The 18,577-nt window shown below is 38.9% G+C and overlaps 1 protein-coding gene across 6 annotated transcripts in view; it reads left to right on the top strand.

Annotated features, from left to right (window-relative positions):
* Positions 1-18,577, top strand: part of specc1 (sperm antigen with calponin homology and coiled-coil domains 1) — a 188,496-nt gene that overhangs the window by 10,868 nt on the left and 159,051 nt on the right. The window contains exon 1 of one of the 6 annotated variants that reach the window (XM_082171395.1): positions 5,255-5,949. The exons of the other annotated variants lie outside the window; for them this stretch is intronic. The gene's annotated coding sequence lies outside the window, so the exon portion shown is untranslated. Of the gene's footprint in view, positions 1-5,254; positions 5,950-18,577 lie in introns of those variants that run through there. 6 annotated transcript variants of the gene reach the window in all.

Below are 18,577 nucleotides of genomic sequence, written 5' to 3'. Positions count from 1 at the left end.
CTTCTAGAAATAATGTAAAACACATGCAGTAACATGCAGTGAATCAACACTGAATCTGATATCAAAATAGGGCTTGTAATACAAGAGGTATTTGGACACTTACAGTAAGTATTTGGTCACACTTACTGAAAGAATTTTACTGCATTTTGTACTGCGGTACAAAATATCAAACCAAATGGCATCTGCAATCAAATGATGCTAGAAAAGGGGTTTCCAGTCCTGTTCCTGGCAAGACATTATCCTGCACAGTTTAACTGCAATCATAATTATATATGTTAATCAAGATCTTTAGGATTACTAGATCATTCCAGGCACCTGTGTTGAGGCAGGTTAGAGCTAAACTCTGGAGGACCTTTTCTCACAATTAACTAGCCTGTTTTGCAATGACATTTAGCCAGCTGATTGGAAGATTATATTTAGTAGATTTATTAAATCAGTGTCCTTTTTTCACGTTTGACAAGCAGAAAGTGTCCAAATATGTTTTTATCTTAATTTGGTATTTTCATTCATTTTTAAGCGTTATTTAAGTGTCCAAATACTTTGTAAACGGGCCAAAGACAAGACTAGGGCTGGTCCGAATACCATTTTTGGAATGCTTCGGTAGTAATCAACACCGAATATTTGAAGTTTCGGAGAAAGAAAAAAATTTATAATTATATACGATGGTCAAACATCCATTTCGTAACAGACATGCGTGTTTATTTGAGCACTTCCATCAATGAAACAACACACTAAAGCCTGTAAAGCATTGAAATAAATATCAGTAAATAATGGCAACTTAAATTTAAAGTTAAATGTTTAAAAAATATTCGTTTTGTATTTCCACACAAAGACCCGTGATATAGCCTAACGCTCTGCGCTTTAAGAGGAATGTGGGACACAAGCAGGAAAGAGACCATCTCTTTTCTAATATCTTCATGTTTTTTACTCGTTGTAGAAGGTCTGAAGAGAAGGGCAAGACATTTAGGCTTTAGGCCTATGTTTGATTTTGCGCTGCCAGAGAAAGCAAAACTAAAATCACCCACGTGTGTGAAACGCGCTTTACAAATAAACTTGACGCGCCTTACCAAATCTAATAACAAGCACAAACTGTGTTAAAAAGAATTTGACGTGCAAGTAAAAAGCTAGGCTATTTCTTCTATTTTACCACAGTAAAGAATGCAAATATAATAGGCCTAATTAAAAGCGAACCAAAGGAAGGCGAACCTCAGACCGCCGCTCTGCATTTCTCATAGTTGTAAGATATTGTGACAGCTAGGTTGTTGTAGTAATTGGGTTGCTGCTATAGTTGTTGCAGCCATTGGGTTGCTGTGTCAGTGACCCAGCCACTAACCCTACAGCTGGGTAATAAAAACTACCTTAAAAAACAACCCAAAAACTGACCCAATAGGCTCAACCCAGCGTTTGGATGGAAAAAATAACCTAGCATTTTTTAGAGTGTACCCATTAACTTTAAAATAAAATAATTTAGCAAAATGTATGTGCATATAAAAAGCTATGCTGCAAGTGGGCCATTACCCATTTGCGGTGTACATAAGATGTTAAACTAAGCACCTTTGGCAAGAAAGGTGGCAGTGGTAAAAGTGCTGTGGCTATTATCAGAAGCTTTGCTTCAGGGGGAAGTGCATCATCTTTATAGCACACAGTTTTTATCACTGTCTGACTAGATACAGGTGTTTTTTCTACCTTGAGAGAGGAAGAGGCATCACTGTTATTTATATATTATTGCTTAGTTTTATCCCTCATAATTCTTTGGGGAGTTTGTCCAAAAGCCCATCTCAAACAACAGGGGAGAAGTATTTGGATGGAAATACTTAAAATAACTTGTCCTGCTTTGTGATTCTAAGCTTATGACTTGGCACTTTAAGGGCCAGCATGCACATTTATTGTTCCCATGTGCTTTACAGATGTTACTTCACTGATGTGGACACATAAAATAATCTGTGTGTGCATTTGTGTATCTGGAGCAGAGGTCAGCCACTGAGATGATACAGACCATAGAGGCATCCTAAAAGCATGTTGAATTCCACAGGAGGGGATTCCACAGGATTTTGTAACACTTTGTAGGGTGGACCTTGGTCCCTCTAAGAGGGTCTGGGGGCATGCCCCCCCGGAACAAAGGACCGCGTTCGCTCACACTGCTGCTTAAGAGGTGCATTCAGTTTGCATGAGGTGCACGTAACATTCTCATTTTCCACTAGATATTTTCCTCTATATCTCATCAGCAATTTCGATTTTGGCACGCTCTGCAGCAGTTGACCACTAAGGAGCGAATGTACAGTGACGTGACATAACTGCCAGATTCAAACTGCTTTCGCACTATGGCTGACGCTGAGCCAAAGACGGACGCGCTCAGCGCTTGTCATATACCCATAATTTTAGGTTTCAGACATTTAAATACATGTAATTTATTGCAAAACAATACATTTATAGTTTGTAAAATACACAATGGTGTCTATGGAAGCAGTAATAACAATCCATTCAAATATATTTGCTGACATGTTTTATTCATATCAGATAGACAGTGTAAGTAACTATAAAGTTAACTCTATTCTTCTCCCAGTTCACCGGCCACTTACTTTCATGTATTTCGGGAGAAACTGATGAATTCACGTGCTGTAATAAATCCAACAGACAGGAAATCTCTGAACTGCGGCCCAAACAAACATCTCACGTTACAGATCAAGATAATTTATAAAGGTGCACGGCTCAACATCGTGATGTCTGTCAGCCATCGCGATGGACAATGGTATCGTCTATCGGCCCAACCGTAACATAAGACACACGAAAATTCATGGGACGAATACCTGTACCGTTACACCCCTAATTATTATTTAATCAAATGACAAGGAAGACATTTTTTTTTGTGATGATTCTGAGAACATAAAGTAATTTTTCGAATAATTCAACACCCTGAGTCAATTAATCTGCTAATACTTCGGTTACCACACCTCAAAACGTTGTTCAGATGATGTATATCAAGACATTTGTCAAGTTTTTGTACTTAAAACTCTTGTGTGTAGGTCTAATATCTTACCCATCTAATCCCAATCCTCCGTTGCCTCCACCTGGAAGCAGATGACACTGGAAGACTTGCACGTTCAATTTACAAATGGCTGCACCCACTTTTCGCATTTAAAAAATAAGCTGGATACTAGGGGTGTGCATTTTGGACATTTTGACGACTTGAATTCTCTATCAAATAAAAGCTATTAGATAAATAAATAAATGTGTTTAAATCCACAATATTAGTCAGATAAAAAAAGGTGGCAACATTTGGGCACATTTGAATATAGCTGTTACTGAACTTTGTGAAATCAAGTCATACAATTGTGTTTTCATGATCAATTTTGGCTGTCTCTGCTTAGGTATCTCTCTGGGTCACATTTAAATTAAGTTTACGGCCACCCGCTAGTGCATGTCTGAAAGTAAAAACCGCTGTTACCCTTACTAAGTGAACTCATGGGGTGACAGGAGCCTGCCTGCATACAAATGGCGGAATAACACTTGTCTAATTGGCAGTTCTTTGAGTCTGCTGTCTACATCAGCTGTTGGGCTGAATTACAGCCAGTGGCTCAGAAAATCAAGGCACATCTGTTGTTTGACAAATCTTACCCTACTACTAAAAAGTTTCCCTTTCTCAGACACAGTGTTTGCAGAGTTTTGAAGTTGAATGCAGGCCTTGAGTTAAAGGTTGGTCTAAATGAAGGGGACTGAAACCACAGTTGTTCATATGACATACAGATGTTGTCCAGACTTGCAGAGTTGGTCTTGTGGTTAACTGGTTATGTCAAATCAGCAGTAAGAATGGAAAGCACTCTGGTTTTGGTAGCAGTAGACAGTGAAGTGAAGTGAAACTGGGTTTAGGGGATGTTAAAATCCTATGTATTTATTCCATACTGACTACATTCATGTGACATTTTTTTCTGAGATGGAGAATCATATGTAGATACAGACTGAATGCGATCTTCTGTTGCTGATGTTTTTCCTGTAGAGAGCTCATAGACTCCTAGCCAGGTCTAAGGCTTCATCCCAAATTCTGTGCACTTCACATGTAATGGCAAGTACATACTTTTATGTATGTAAAGGACGTCCGCACCAAGGATGATAACTACAACTAAGTTTTAATAATCATTCTAATTCTAAGAATAGCAGTCCACACCACAGCTAACAATAACGACACAGAGGAAAGGTTCAGAATTTTTTCTATCTGATGAATTATAAAAAAAAACATTAACAGCCAGCCAATCAGAATCCACCTCACATACCAGCAGCACGTGCTTATAATAAAACAGTGTGTTATTGCCCATAGTTGTAGATGTGCTAATATAGTTATCTTTATAGTTATTGTTCTTGTTGTGAATGGCCCTTTGACCTCAGTGAGATTTTTTGCCATTTTATAAAATAGTCTTGATATCACAGACCCCCTTGTCACATAATGTTTCGTGTACACATTGGTGTCTAGTTCATTACCTTCAAATGATTACTTTGCTTATTAGGTTCATACATTAAAACAACTGACAGCTTTGAACTTGCATTCCTCCCTTTTTTTTATGAAAAAAATTTATAATTCTGTAATTTACTATCACTTGCTCTTCTTCTTGTAGCACAAGGGGTTGTGGACTCGTGGCGGGGAGTAAAGCTGAAAAGACAAGCACGGATACCCACTTTAAACCTTCCAGAAATAGTATATCAGTTGGGCACCTTTGACATACTTTTTTCAATAATATGATTTGAGACGGAATAATTCTATTCTTGCATCTGATTTAGGGCAGAAGGTATGTGGATTGGGACTCAACCAGAATCTCCATGTGTTTCAGAAGACTATTCATGTCATAGAGTAATAGATAAATAGAGACCCTTGTCTGTCCATTGTGTAGGTGCCTTGTTGTCTTTTTGAAAGACATGAATAGTTGGCCCTACTGCACATGCTTCCGTCTTCTGTTTATGCATTGTAGCATGTTAATAGTGTAGTGGTTCAAAGGATCACAAAACTCACAGTTCGGATAATTTTACGTTTTTTTGAGTCACGGATCGAAAATGTTTTTGGATCAGCAAGAATTTTGTTTTGGGGGGGATGAGGGGTAAATTTGCTTTCCATTTATTACTTAAAGCACACTTTAAGTACTCTGATACCACAGCAAAAACTACTAGCCTAACTAATAAAGTTCGAACATTATCAAAGGCAAGTGAATAGTCAGTGAAAATAAGAACAACTTATTTATTTGATTATTTACTTATTTGATTATTTACTTATTTGATTATTAACTTGCTTATTTACTCATTAATTTGCTTGATTTATTACTTCGTTTTATATATGAGAATCTTTTTATTTTGCTAGAAAATGTGGAGTGTTTATTAATAGGCTAAATCAGGTTATTTCCCGGTATAGTGAGGTAAAAAAAGATCCTAATCATTCTTGTATCTGACTCAAGAGTATTTCAACATGTCAGCGGGAAATTTACGGACACACATTATCCTCTCATGCCGTTACAGATGCAGCATTTTGACTGTACTTCTGCACGAGATGAGAACACGTTTTAATATGTTTTTGGGTCAAGAAAGAGTCTGAGTTTGCAATATATGTCCTCCTACCAGTGCTCTCTCTGTCTGGATGCACTTCACATATGCACACTTCAATAAGCCCAAAGAACGCATGTTAATGTGTTTAAATGCAGGGAGAAATCAGAGTAAGGGGAAAAAATCTAGCTGAGTCGATTGGTTTATACTTAAACTTATGACTTGACTCTGATAAAGGAAAATGGGTTAATGCGTTTACATGACCACATGCATTGTCAGTTTATTCAGCATAATCGGGTTAAGAATGTGCATGTAAAGTGAAAGCAGAAACTTTCATTCCCTGAAAGTGAAAGCAGAAACGGACTGAGCTTTTGGCATCTGTCGCTGCATTAACACCGCATTCACTCAGAGACAATGATGGATATAACGGTAAAGCAACTATCTTAATTTACTGGCTTAATATTTCTCTTGTGGACCTACTGTACATTAATGACAGTGAAAACATTTGAAGAATATTTCTTGTTAAACAAGTGTTTGAAGCTGCTTTTGATTTTCACAGATGGCAGAGTTGTGCTGTGTTCGTGAACTAAAGACTGTTATTAGGCATATATAATTTTAGTGATATTATTATTATTATTAATAATATTTTGTAATTGTATTGTTATTAGTGTCATTAAATGTTTTGTTAATGTGCTGTGGAAATAAAATATGAACAACGATGCCGTTTTCATCTTGGATCTGTATAAGAATGATGCTTCTGTTAAAACAAGTACTCTTGCCAATTTGTGAATGGATCACCTTGCAATTAAATTTTGATGTGGGATGTAGTTTTTTAGTCTGTTGTAAAAACATTTTCTTAGAGTCCTCATATGTCGGTGATATCGCAAGTGTTAGGCTATGTGGTGATGTCATTATGAATTTAGGCAAGGCAAATTAATTGTAGTTCCTAATATTAATTTAATAACAATACTAGCTTTATAATAATAATAATAATAATTTAATACAATTAACACAAAATAAGATAATTTGAAGAATGTCGGTAACCAAGCAGTTTTTTTTAAGAGAACTATTCCTTTAATGTCAAGCCCTGCCTATCAGTAATAAATCATGATTTTTGTCATTACCATGCAGCCCTACTTCAGTGTTTTAAAGGGGTCATATAATGGTACATGCACTTTTACAAGTTGATTGTACTGAAATGTGTGTTGGCAGTGCCTGTACACAACCATCATAAAATGATAAAAATCCATCCGGTGTTTTTTTTTTAATCTCCTTATATGTTTGACCCTCTCTGAAATCAAGCCGTTCGATTTATTGACGTCACAAAATCGACGCCCCTCCCACGATTGTGACTGACAGCAGCGTTTCAACACAGACCCGCCCTCGCTCGTGAGCGAGCTGTCCGTCATCATAGTGCATTGATATGCTGGAGAAGAATGGCTTCTAAGCGATTGTGGCGTTCTGTTCTTGGGTGTAATAAGGAACACAGCAGTCATTTTGATGTTTTGATGGAATATTCCCAAAGCATAGACGCTGGGATTCCCTCGCGGGGATTCCCCACGATCAACATCAACTCAATGCTTTCATGTTTGCGCGAATCATTTCACACCAGACAGCTTTACAAACGAGGGTCAGTATAAAGCTGGTTTATGGAAGTAAAATAATGTCAAATGTTTTTGAAATAAAAAGCATGTTGAATTGCACTACTTGAAAAAAAATAGGCATTGCATTAACCAGGCTTGCATTTTAATGCATTGTATTTTTAGTGCTTACATTTGTATGGGCTGAAATTCAACATGGTTGAATATTTAAGCTGTGAATATTTCAATTAAAAACATTTCAAACACCTTTTCATTATTAAAAATTCAATAATCCATATTCACCTTTCATATTTCACTTCCAAAATATTCAAACTCTTTAAAAATACAACCAATAATATTCAACAGGCAATTTTCGGTCCATTTTATTTCGCTTTGCAAATTCGCTTCCACAAATTCAGTGGTTCAAATTCGACAGTAAATTCAACATTGACGTCCAGGAATTGCAGGAAAAGCAGTAGATTGCCGAGCATACTCTCCATCTGCTGTTAGTCTACCTCACCATCAGATGGTGCAAAAGCGCGTGTTGAAGACCAGCAACAGTTAGAACAAGTCATTCATTCATAAAACTCATTTACAGCAATGTAAGTGTATTTGTGATTATTATGACGGCTGTTTTATGTTAAATTCAGTGTCTTCACGGTTACTTTTCCTACAGTACGTATCATATGCACATAAAAACTATTTTTTTTTGTGTATAAATTGCACGATAAATACATACACATTTCATGAGATCATGTTGAGTTTTTACAGTTAAGTCTATTTAATTTGTTTCATTGTTCTAGTTTAGTTTGTTTTATGCTTGTAATTAGCTTAGTTGTTCTTATTTTATCACTGTTTACTTCTTGAGAGTTTTTATTTTTTATTTTTACTTCAGCTAGTAATAGATTTTTGTAATATTGAAAATGGATACAAGAATTATAAAATTTCAATAATATCCAAATTTTGATATCACAAAAATCTTATTTAGAGCAAAAATAACTATATCGTACGTAATGTATATTGTTATCGTGAAATAAAATGACTCATATCATGATATAAGATTTTGTTCATGTCGCCCACCCCTACACACACACATATTTAAATACTGAGCCACAAGTTTTCGTCTCTATTGTTACCAAATTGTGATTGGCAATAATCCTGACATATGTAGTGTTTGCGTTTGAATGTTTCGTAGTTCTTTCAGAATAACTGATCCGACAAAACTTGAAGGTAATTAGACGCTCTCATCTGTCACATACAGGACTGTTCAGTAGTCAAAGCATGATCACAGGTTCATGTAACAAGCCGTCCATTGACCCCCCCCCCCCCCCCACACACACACACACACACACACACACACTCACACTCACACACTCACACACTCAGAATTGCTGCTGATTTGATTGATTCATGGTAGCCTACATGCATCTTTCTCTACCGTGAACGAGATTATAATGTTATTCCCCGATGCGGATATACAGATCCAATGTTACATTTTTGAGGTTGACATATATTTCTCTTGGTTGTTTAGTTGCCTTAACTTTATATTGTGGCGATGTGCTGCTGCATGCAGGCTATTAGGGTTTCCCTCAATACTTAAGGATTCCCCTGCTGGACATATACAACGCTTAACGTAGCTTAATGGACTACAGTGATGTAAAATATCAAACTCGAAGGCAAGCAGATGGACACAGAATAACGCGCAAAGCTTAATGCTGAGCGTTTCCCAGTGATAGATTGGCATACAGATGGCTTGATGTTGGACATTCGCACATTTAGGGACCGTCTCTAAAGTGTATACGACTTTGTATACGACTAAATGTGCTAATGTCCAATATCAAGCCAATTTTTACATTTAGTCATTTAGCAGACGCTTTTATCCAAAGCGATTTACAGTTAAACTAACAATAGGAGGACAATATGCAAGTGCTGTGACAGTTTAAGCTAATGCAATACACGTATGCATACTATATATATATGTGTGTGTGTGTGTGTGTGTGTGTGTCATGTGTTGATTTTATGCCAGTATATCACGAAACGCTCAGCATGAAACTTTGCGCGTTAAGTTCATGTTCTGAGTCCATCTTCTTGCCTGTAGCCTACTTCCCTAATAAGCCGGTGCAAGATTGGTCTTTCATATCACTATCAACGGAAGGGAAATCCTTGAGAGGTATTGAGGGAAACCGATTATAATCCTGTTCATGATAGAGAAAGCTGATGACATGTAGAATACACAGGGAAAGTAACAATGAAGTTATTGAATGAAACAGCTTTTGTGTGTTTATCATCTTTTCCGCATATACTGACACAGATAATCATTTTCATTTTATGAATGAATGTCTTCGTCAACAACAAGCGCTTTTGCACCATCTGATGGTGAGGTCGACTAACAGCAGATGGAGAGTATGCTCGGCAATCTACTGCTTTTCCTGCAGTTCCTGGACGTCAATGTTGAATTTACTGTCGAATTTGAACCACTGAATTTGTGGAAGCGAATTTGCAAAGCGAAATAAAATGGACCGAAAATTGCCTGTTGAATATTATTGGTTGTATTTTTAAACAGTTTGAATATTTTGGAAGTGAAATATGAAAGGTGAATATGGTTTATTGAATTTTTAATAATGAAAAGGTGTTTGAAATGTTTTTAATTGAAATATTCACAGCTTAAATATTCAACCATGTTGAATTTCAGCCCATAAAAATGTAAGCACTAAAAATACAATGCATTAAAAATGCAAGCATGGTTAATGCAATGCATATTTTTTTTCAAGTAGTGCAATTCAACAGGCTTTTTATTTCAAAAACATTTGACATTATTCTACTTCCATACTGGTTTTGCTAAGAAGCTGCTCCTGAAAAAACTGTTTACACTCAGGGTACATTACAGCATGTTTTCGTACGTCATTCTCAATATAATTAATAATCCCACATTTATAATGAACACCGCGTTATGGTTATTGTGTTATTGTGTTAGAAACGGTGTACACACAGAACAGAGGGGCGGGGTGAGCAAAGCTCATTATCATTTAAAGACACATGCACTTAAACGGCGTGCTGAAAACAGAGCTGTTTTTGACTAGGTAAAATGAGTGTTTTCTTACAATACTAATGAGAATTTTTAATTAAAGTATATTACAAACTTTTAATTTATACCCTAAAGAATCATATTAGCTTGTACAAAAATGGCATTATATGCACGGGTGCACATAACTGGTACGCAGGTACGCATGCGCGACAAAAATCAGGAATGCGTAATGCGACTTGTGTTACTCCGCGCCTTTTGCGTACTTAACCGATCTTTTCATCTAACCTTACACATGACATGTTGCTTGTCAACTAAGTTATACTGTCAGAGATGTCCAAAAAGCAACAGACATTAAGCAGCTTCTTTGGCGTTTCACCACCTACAAAGAAACGTCAACTGGAGTCAGAGCCGAAAAAAAGACTTTTTTCGGAAAAGTTGCTCAAAGATGTGCAGTGGCTTGAAGCTAACGATGAGCAAACGGAAATGTGGTGGAAGATTTGCCGCTCAAATCCACAACTAGCAGACAAAACAGGTGCGTTTTATAAAGGCTCAAAGAATTTCAACCATCCTTTATTTGACAAACATGAAAAGAGCAAGGAGCACAAGAATGTGGCGCAAGCTATTGCTAATAAACAAGCTAGCCAAGAAGAAATGTCCAGTCGCCCACTTGCCAGATGGCGAGACAAGCTGAATGAAGAACAGCGGCAAGCTCTGTTTAATATTTTTCTCCTCGCCTTCCATAAAGCTAAACACGCACGTCCCATGTCTTCCTATTCTGAGGATATTCCTTTACTGAAGCGGCTAGGAGTAAATGTCGGAGGTGCATATCATTCACGTGAAGGGGGCACACGGATCATGCAAAGCATCGCCCGCGCCATCAGCGGGGAGTTACGAGCTAAGTTGCAGTCTGCTGAATTTTGGGGGTTGCTTTTTGATGGATCTGAGGACATCACAAAAACTGAGCAGGAAATCGTTTACATTGTTTCTGTGTCCAGCAACGGGGAGTTTACCTCAGACTTTATTGGACTGATTGAATTGGGTGCTGACTGATGCGCAGGCCATAACAGACGGACTTGTTAGACTTTTCCAGGACACAGGCTTGGATGACTGGACAACAAAGTTGGTCGCTGTGTGCACAGACGGGGCTGCTGTAAACGTCGGTATGTACAACGGCGTTGTGCCAAAACTCCGGCTACTTCACCGCACACACACTGGAGAATTGCGCAAAATCAGCTGATCGCAACGTTACTTACTGTGAGACATTTAATCGCTCTGTGATCAAGCTGCTGCAGTTTTATTTACAAAAAGGTGGAGCAAAAAAAACTGCTGAACTGAAGAAGCTGTGTGAAGAAAATGGGATCTCCTTTGTGAAACTGGGTAAGTTTCATAATATCAGATGGTCTGCATGGAGGCATGAAACACTGTTAAAAATATCAAGACTATTGCCAGCCATTAAAATGCAACTGGCTACGAGTGATAACAGTGACTTGCAGCATATCTGCACAGAACGTTTTCAGTGCTTTCTGTCAAATATGCTTGACATTGGCAACATTTTGAAGACCACATCCATTAGGTTTCAGAAGGAAAAGCTGACCATTGGAGAATGTAAGGATGAACTCATGTTGCCCATTGGACAATTCACACTTCTGCTTGATGGTGAAGGCCACAGGGCACACACTGTTTCTAATGCTGATGCTGACAGAGACAAGACAAACTTACTCAGGGGGTTAATTGAAGAGTTTGAAATCAGATATGACTCACTCAAATCATGTGATCACTTCTTAGTATTTGATCCTTCAACATGGCCTCAGGAAATGCAAGACCTCCACAGTTTTGGAAATGCAACAGTTTGCAGCATTCTCAAGAAATATGAGGCCACATTGCAACTTGACAAAGACACCACTGTGACTGCGCTTAAAGCAGGCAGGAAAACGCCTGGGAGCCTCTTCTGTGTATGACTTGGTCCAAATAGTAAATACAAGTAACCCAGATGCTTACTCCAACATCAACAAGGTGGTTAAGCTGTCTCTTACACTGCCTTTAAGCAGTGCAGCTTGTGAGAGGGGATTCTCACATCTCAACATAATAAAAACCAAGTACAGATCTCGTCTGTCACATGCTCGTCTCTCAGCCCTGATGCAGATACACCTGTCAAAGCAGACCACAGAGACATTTGACCCAAAGCATGCTGTTGACCTGTGGATGGAGACAAATCGGAGGCTCAACCAAGGACAGGGAGGTGCATCTGCAGCATCTTCATCTACCATGCAGGAAGCTGAAGCAGAGGACAGTGGGGGTGACTCTGAAGAGAACAGTGGTGGCGACAGTGAGGAAGACTGCACTTATTAAGACCACGCTACATATGGGGTGAGTACCAAACACCATCTCCTGGTACTCACCTGAGTAACTCACTAAAAAAGTTATGTGCACCCCTGATTATATGACCCCTTTAATTGTGAATTTGTGAAAGGCTGGACTGGCAGGAAAAGGACCGGAGCTTTTTTGAAGTGCTGTATTGTTTTGGCTCACTATTGAAAACACACTGTGCAACTAATGTTATATTTATCCATAACCAAGTCTAACTAAAATACTCAATGCACAAACTCTGAACACATGAGTAATGACACTAACATGCCTGCCAATAGCAACATGGTTTTATTTACTCATCCATTTTTTTAAATCGCTGTTTGAATTCCTTCACCAAAGGAATCCTGCTGTGTCTCCTTTTCATTCAGATGCTGCAAAACTACAGCGTCAAAGAAAAATAAATCAAGGGTAGACTAACCAATCCCAGAGTAAATATCACCCATCTGCATTTAATGTCTATTAGCCAATGAACAGTGAGGCCAACAACTGCATGCTGGTATACAATAGCTCCCTTTACAATATAGTGGTTAAACGGATCATTGTTGTTCCGTGATCCATACGGACCAGCCCCCACGGTTCAGCACGCATGTAATTTCAAGTTTTACCATAGTCTGAAAGTTTTTAATTTCCACGTGTTTTGTCTTGCTGGTTTACACATTCAATAGATTTTAAACCATTCCAAAGCTAGAAGAGGCAAAAGAGAATTTAATTCGGTATTCCTCTGCTACAGGATTTATTTACGGAGAAGAGAAAAACACCCGTAGTGTTTGTGGTGCACCCCCATTCTTTATGTTGACTAAGCTTTCAATGTTGTTACGGAAAGGGTGAAGTTGATATGTTGGTTCTTGTCACATGAACTGCGGTGCGCTTGCGGCATTCTGAAAAGTTTAGGTGTTTTCATCTCGCAGCGCCTGGAAAAAACGAGCATGTCGCTTCAATTATGAGCGCGCTTGCCGCGTGCGCAAAAGACACGACATGTGAACGGCCCCTTGACGAGCTCGCCTCGACATTTTTTTCCTTACGCGGGAATGTAAGGACGTATGGTTACTAGGCAACATGTTTAACAATGCCATTTGGCCACGGTTTAGGTAGAGACCTTTCTACGTTTGTTGTTTTAAACTGAAAAAATGAGAAGGAAGTAAAAATAAAACGTTTATTTAATATGTCAACAAAATATATGCAAATTCTGTGCGATTCCGCACGTATAAGAGAATTCCGTTTTCATGTGTAAATTCCGTGATTCCGTCCGCGTTTTCCGCATCACGGAAATCATAGGGCCCTAGCATACACACACTAGTACCCAAACACACACACGTTAAAACACACAAACTATTTTGAGTATTACACACATTCTTTTTCACAGAGAAAAACTTGATCCTACCCTGAACTGCATCTAATATCCATTCATCCATCTGACATTCATACACACACACAAACACACCCACACACACACAGACAGAGTTCAATGGCCCATTGAAACAATGGCCCTCAATGGCCCAGTGGAACACCACAAGTGTGTTTATTTTTTTGTAGAAAATAAAAGATTTTCAAAACAAACTTCCTGGTGAAACATTAAAGTAGACTAGTGTGATCAACAGTGCAAATTTCTTTCATATTTTATTTCATATTTTATTTAACATAGCTGACTGTGTTTACGTGAATACTCGTCAAGACCGGCATTTTGACATTGCTTTGTGTGTATTTGACTGTTTAAGCGCTATAAGCTGGGAAGAACAACTCAATTTGAATTAAAGTGGCAGCTTTATGCTCATGCAAGGGAGGGAATGAGTAAAATTATGGACAATACGCGCAATCCCACACCAAAATGTAAGCCCTGTAACAGCAACAATATTCATCCGGAGCAAATGAAAAGAGTGAGTGAGGGGAGGCACGTTTGTGTGTCAACTCGCTATCGAAAAGATGAGAGACAATGAAAGCGCAGCTGGTATCGTGTATCTATTCTGCTGAAAATGAGTATTGGAACCATGTGAACATGGTGCCGTGCTTCACTTTGAAACACACAGCGCTTATATGTATTAAATTAAATCACAGCCTTAGCAATTTGGTAATCGCTAGGGTTGTTAATCGACTGTTGTTTAAATTGGCAATCAATTAATCTATTAACCGTTATACATAACCTTTTAAATCCAAAGCGGAGGCTTTACTGTATATTATTGCGTTAACCAACACAAAATAGGCGTCGTTTTAAAGCTTAGAAGCTTGGCTTTACAGTGAATATAGGAAATATGACCATCACTTAACTAGTGCTTTTAATTTTGTTGACATATTAGAAGTGCTTTGTTTTCATAGCGTGAAAAAATAACTGCATTACATGAAAATGTGATCTGTAAAATCATCGTGCAGATAGACTTGTGTCATATATCATTGAAAAGGTCTCAACTAGCAGAATGTATGAAAAAGCGCAGCTGACGCACGTGTAGGGTAATCACTCATGATGCTTTTGCGGCACGTTTTGGTTTGTAACTTCTCAAAACATTAGTAAACCATAGTAGATGGTAGACAGATAGTAGACGCTTATCTTTATTTAGAGCAGGTGGTCTCAAACACATGAGCCCAAACACAACATAAGACAATGCGTAGATCACGGAGTGACATGACTTTCTGCTTGGTTGAAGTTATAGGACTTCCGGGGTCCGATTGCGTTGCAATCATGATGCAGTGTTTTCCAACATCATTTGAAAGTTGAAACCAAAGGAAACTGAATCTCGGGTGTGGTGGGTGGGAATAGAGGTTAGGGATGATGAGTAGAGACCAATCGGACACTGTTTTACAGCTGGAGTGCGCTTGGATTGGTTTGATCGCCGTGGGGTGCGTTTCCCGTACAACAACGTAACTCGCTGGTTCACTACCATAGTACGGTGCATCATTGAAGAAATCACCTTGCTAGTCACGACTGTTTCCTGAAACCGTATTGTCTCAAAGTGGTCGTTCAACCATGTTGGTTTATGACGTCACGCACATGGTGGAGTAATAACTACTTTTAATGAAACTGTTTAAGATCGAATCAACGCTAGATGTTTTGATATAAATTACAGACATGGCATCTGAGGACTATTTAATTTTTTCCGAATTTTTCTCAGTTATTTTGCTTTATTTCCAGATTCAATCATAGGCTCGTTCTTACGTTGTAGAGCACGTTCGCACATGCGCAGTCTTCAAAAACAGTGCTTTAAATCGCTTGACAAACTAAAAGACGTAAATTTCACATGTATGTATTCTAAATAAAAGACACAGTTGAACTGAATGTCAGCTTGCTTATTTTGCTCAAGATAAGGATTTATGGTAACACTTTATTTTACAGTGTCCTTGTTACATATGTTACATGTACTTACCATAGTATTAACAGTAAATTATGCATAACAGTAATACATGCAACTAACCCTCAACCAAATCCTAATCCTACCCTACCATCACTTATCAACCAGGATGTTATTACTTGTTGTTTATTAGGGGCCAAGCACAGAATGTGGTAGGCACCTATTGTATCTGTTGGCGTACCAAAAATAATTCTTCTTTTTCTTCCGCTCTGGGAGTCTATGGCAGCCCATAGAACCGCTTGTGCAATTTGGCACACTGATAGAGGACAGACTGAACAGTCACCATAGCAAATTTGGAATCTCCAACTCATTCCCTCTAGCGCCACCAGCTGTCCAAATTTGCACTCATGTTTATGCTAATAACTTTTGAACCACAAGGGCTAGAAACAACATTTTTGACGTCATTTTCCGTCATGGAAAGTTTTCCGCCATTTAGAATTTTCCGAAAAACCTACTTTTTCGAACTCCTCCTAGGCCGTTGCTCCGATTTTCACGAAAATTGAACCAGATCATCTACAGACTATGCCGACAAAAAGTTATGGAATTCAAGTTGATTCGCTTAGCAATTTTCGAAAAAACCCACCAACAAATGTTACGTAGCGCTTCTGAAAACAGACGTAAGGCTGTATCTCCGCAACGCTTTATTGGATTCAGACCAAACTTGGTACATGTCATCCCAACCATGACCTGAGGCTACATGCTGCGTTTCGGCGCAGCGCCACCTACTGGTCCGGAGATATGAAAAATGGCTATTTTTGCTTATAACTTCTGAATAGTTTGCCCAAAAATCATAAAATTGGTCTCGTTAGATTCAGGCCAACATGCTGAGTCGACTGATATCCAATTTTACCATATCGGCCATTTTGGCTGTCGGCCATTTTGAATTTTGTGCTAAAATGCTGTATTTTAAGAACGCATGAATGGATTGTTACGAAACATGGTATGGGTCATCAGCACGATGCCCTGAAGGAGCGTGAGAAGTTTCGAAACAGCGCCACCTTGTGGTCAAAAGTTATAACAACATTTCCAAAAAGGCTAATAACCTTTGAATAAATCTGCCTATTGAAATGCCACTGGTCTTAATAGATTCCCTGGGTCACGCTGAGAACATAGATACCAAGTTTGCCATATTTGGCCGAACTTCCTGTCCGCCATCTTGATTTTCAGTCAAAACCTACTTTTTCGAACTCCTCCTAGACCGTTTGTCCGATTTTCACCAAAATCGAATCGTATCATCTCCACACTGCACCGACAAAAAGTGATGGATTTCGTGTCGATAGACGAAATCGTTTTTGTATACCGCAGCAGCACAGTTGTAGCCTGGTAATACCAGACTCTGCTACTTCACTTTGCTTCGTATACAGAGTCTGGAAGGGCATAATAGAGAAGTGTTTTCTCTCTCGCGGGGGGGCGCTTGTCTGAAGTTTAAAATCATTGGTTACCCGTAAGCCAATCACATAACGTTTGGTTATGGTGTGTGTTATGCGCATGCTCAGCCGCATCTAACTTTCACTGTAAACGCATGTATGATGCAAAAACTAAACCATCGAGCGAAATACCGGAGTGAACATGGCTGTGAATGACTTTTGGAGATTATGTGAAGTAAATCTACGCTTCCACGGTACAATCAGCGTCTACGTCACGCCTCTCAGCCCGCCCTCTGTTCGTTGATTGGCCCGGCTGTTTTCAGGCCGGTGGAAAACTGAAAGATAGGCTGCTATCTCAGACTGACTACAGGAGCGAAATGAAATTAGCGGAAGTAGGAAGTCTGACGTAGTCAGGCTAGCACAGTTGAGGCATGATGCCAAAAGCACTATTCAGGCTTTATCTCTGCAATTCCTTGACATATTGACACCAAACTTTGTATGTGTCATTGTCACTTCACTCTGACCACATCACATCAGTTTTGTAACTGCTCCACCTATTGGTCGAAAGTGATAATCCATTAAATCATATTCTGAATTACTTTTTATATGATTTTTCAGCCATTTCGCCTAAAATCCTCTTTAAATGTCTTTAATTGCTCATTGTTGCAGTTGGTCTGACACCTTCAGCCATGTTGGCATATCCTGTCATCTGCTTGCGCTTAGTTCTAATGTTCAGTAAAATCACTTTGTTTGGAGGGTTTTTCGGACCCTTGGTTATAGGGCTGGGTATCGGCAAGGGCCTCACGATTCGATACACATCGCGATACACGTGTGCACCAGATTTTCTGTGAACGTGCCCGTCTCTTCAGCATCGATCAACACCATGGAGTACTCGGTGGTAGGCTGCCCTGGCTAATCTACCCATAGATAGCAATAATAACTGAGGAATTGTAAGCTTGATTTTCTTTCCGCCATCACGCTTCGTACAATACAACACACCTGCGAACTTCAGGCGTGTGCATGTGGGGGGAGGGGGGATCTGTGGCGTGTGCACGGACTGTGATTGACAGTCAGATCTCACACAGCCCTGCAGTGGATTTTTGCTAAACAAATAACAGGCTCTAGGTTTTTTTCTAAAACCGGCTGATTTATGTTGTTCTGTCGGAGCATAGTGTAGGTTTCAGTGAATATGATCAAAAGAATCTTGCCGACTGCAGCTTTAATTGAAGTTGCCATAATCTCAATTGTTTATTGCATTAACTGTTCCTACATTTCTGTTGGCCCAGATAGTTTTTTTTTTGTACATCTCTATCAGTGGTCAAATTTAGAAAAGAACGATTCAGTTAGCTGCAGCCCACAGACTCACTTTCTGTCTCTGTT

The sequence above is a fragment of the Leuciscus leuciscus genome (genome assembly GCF_965113295.1).
Source record: "Leuciscus leuciscus genome assembly, chromosome: 5".
NCBI lineage: Eukaryota > Metazoa > Chordata > Actinopteri > Cypriniformes > Leuciscidae > Leuciscus > Leuciscus leuciscus.
This window is presented reverse-complemented; position numbering and strand designations above follow the sequence as displayed.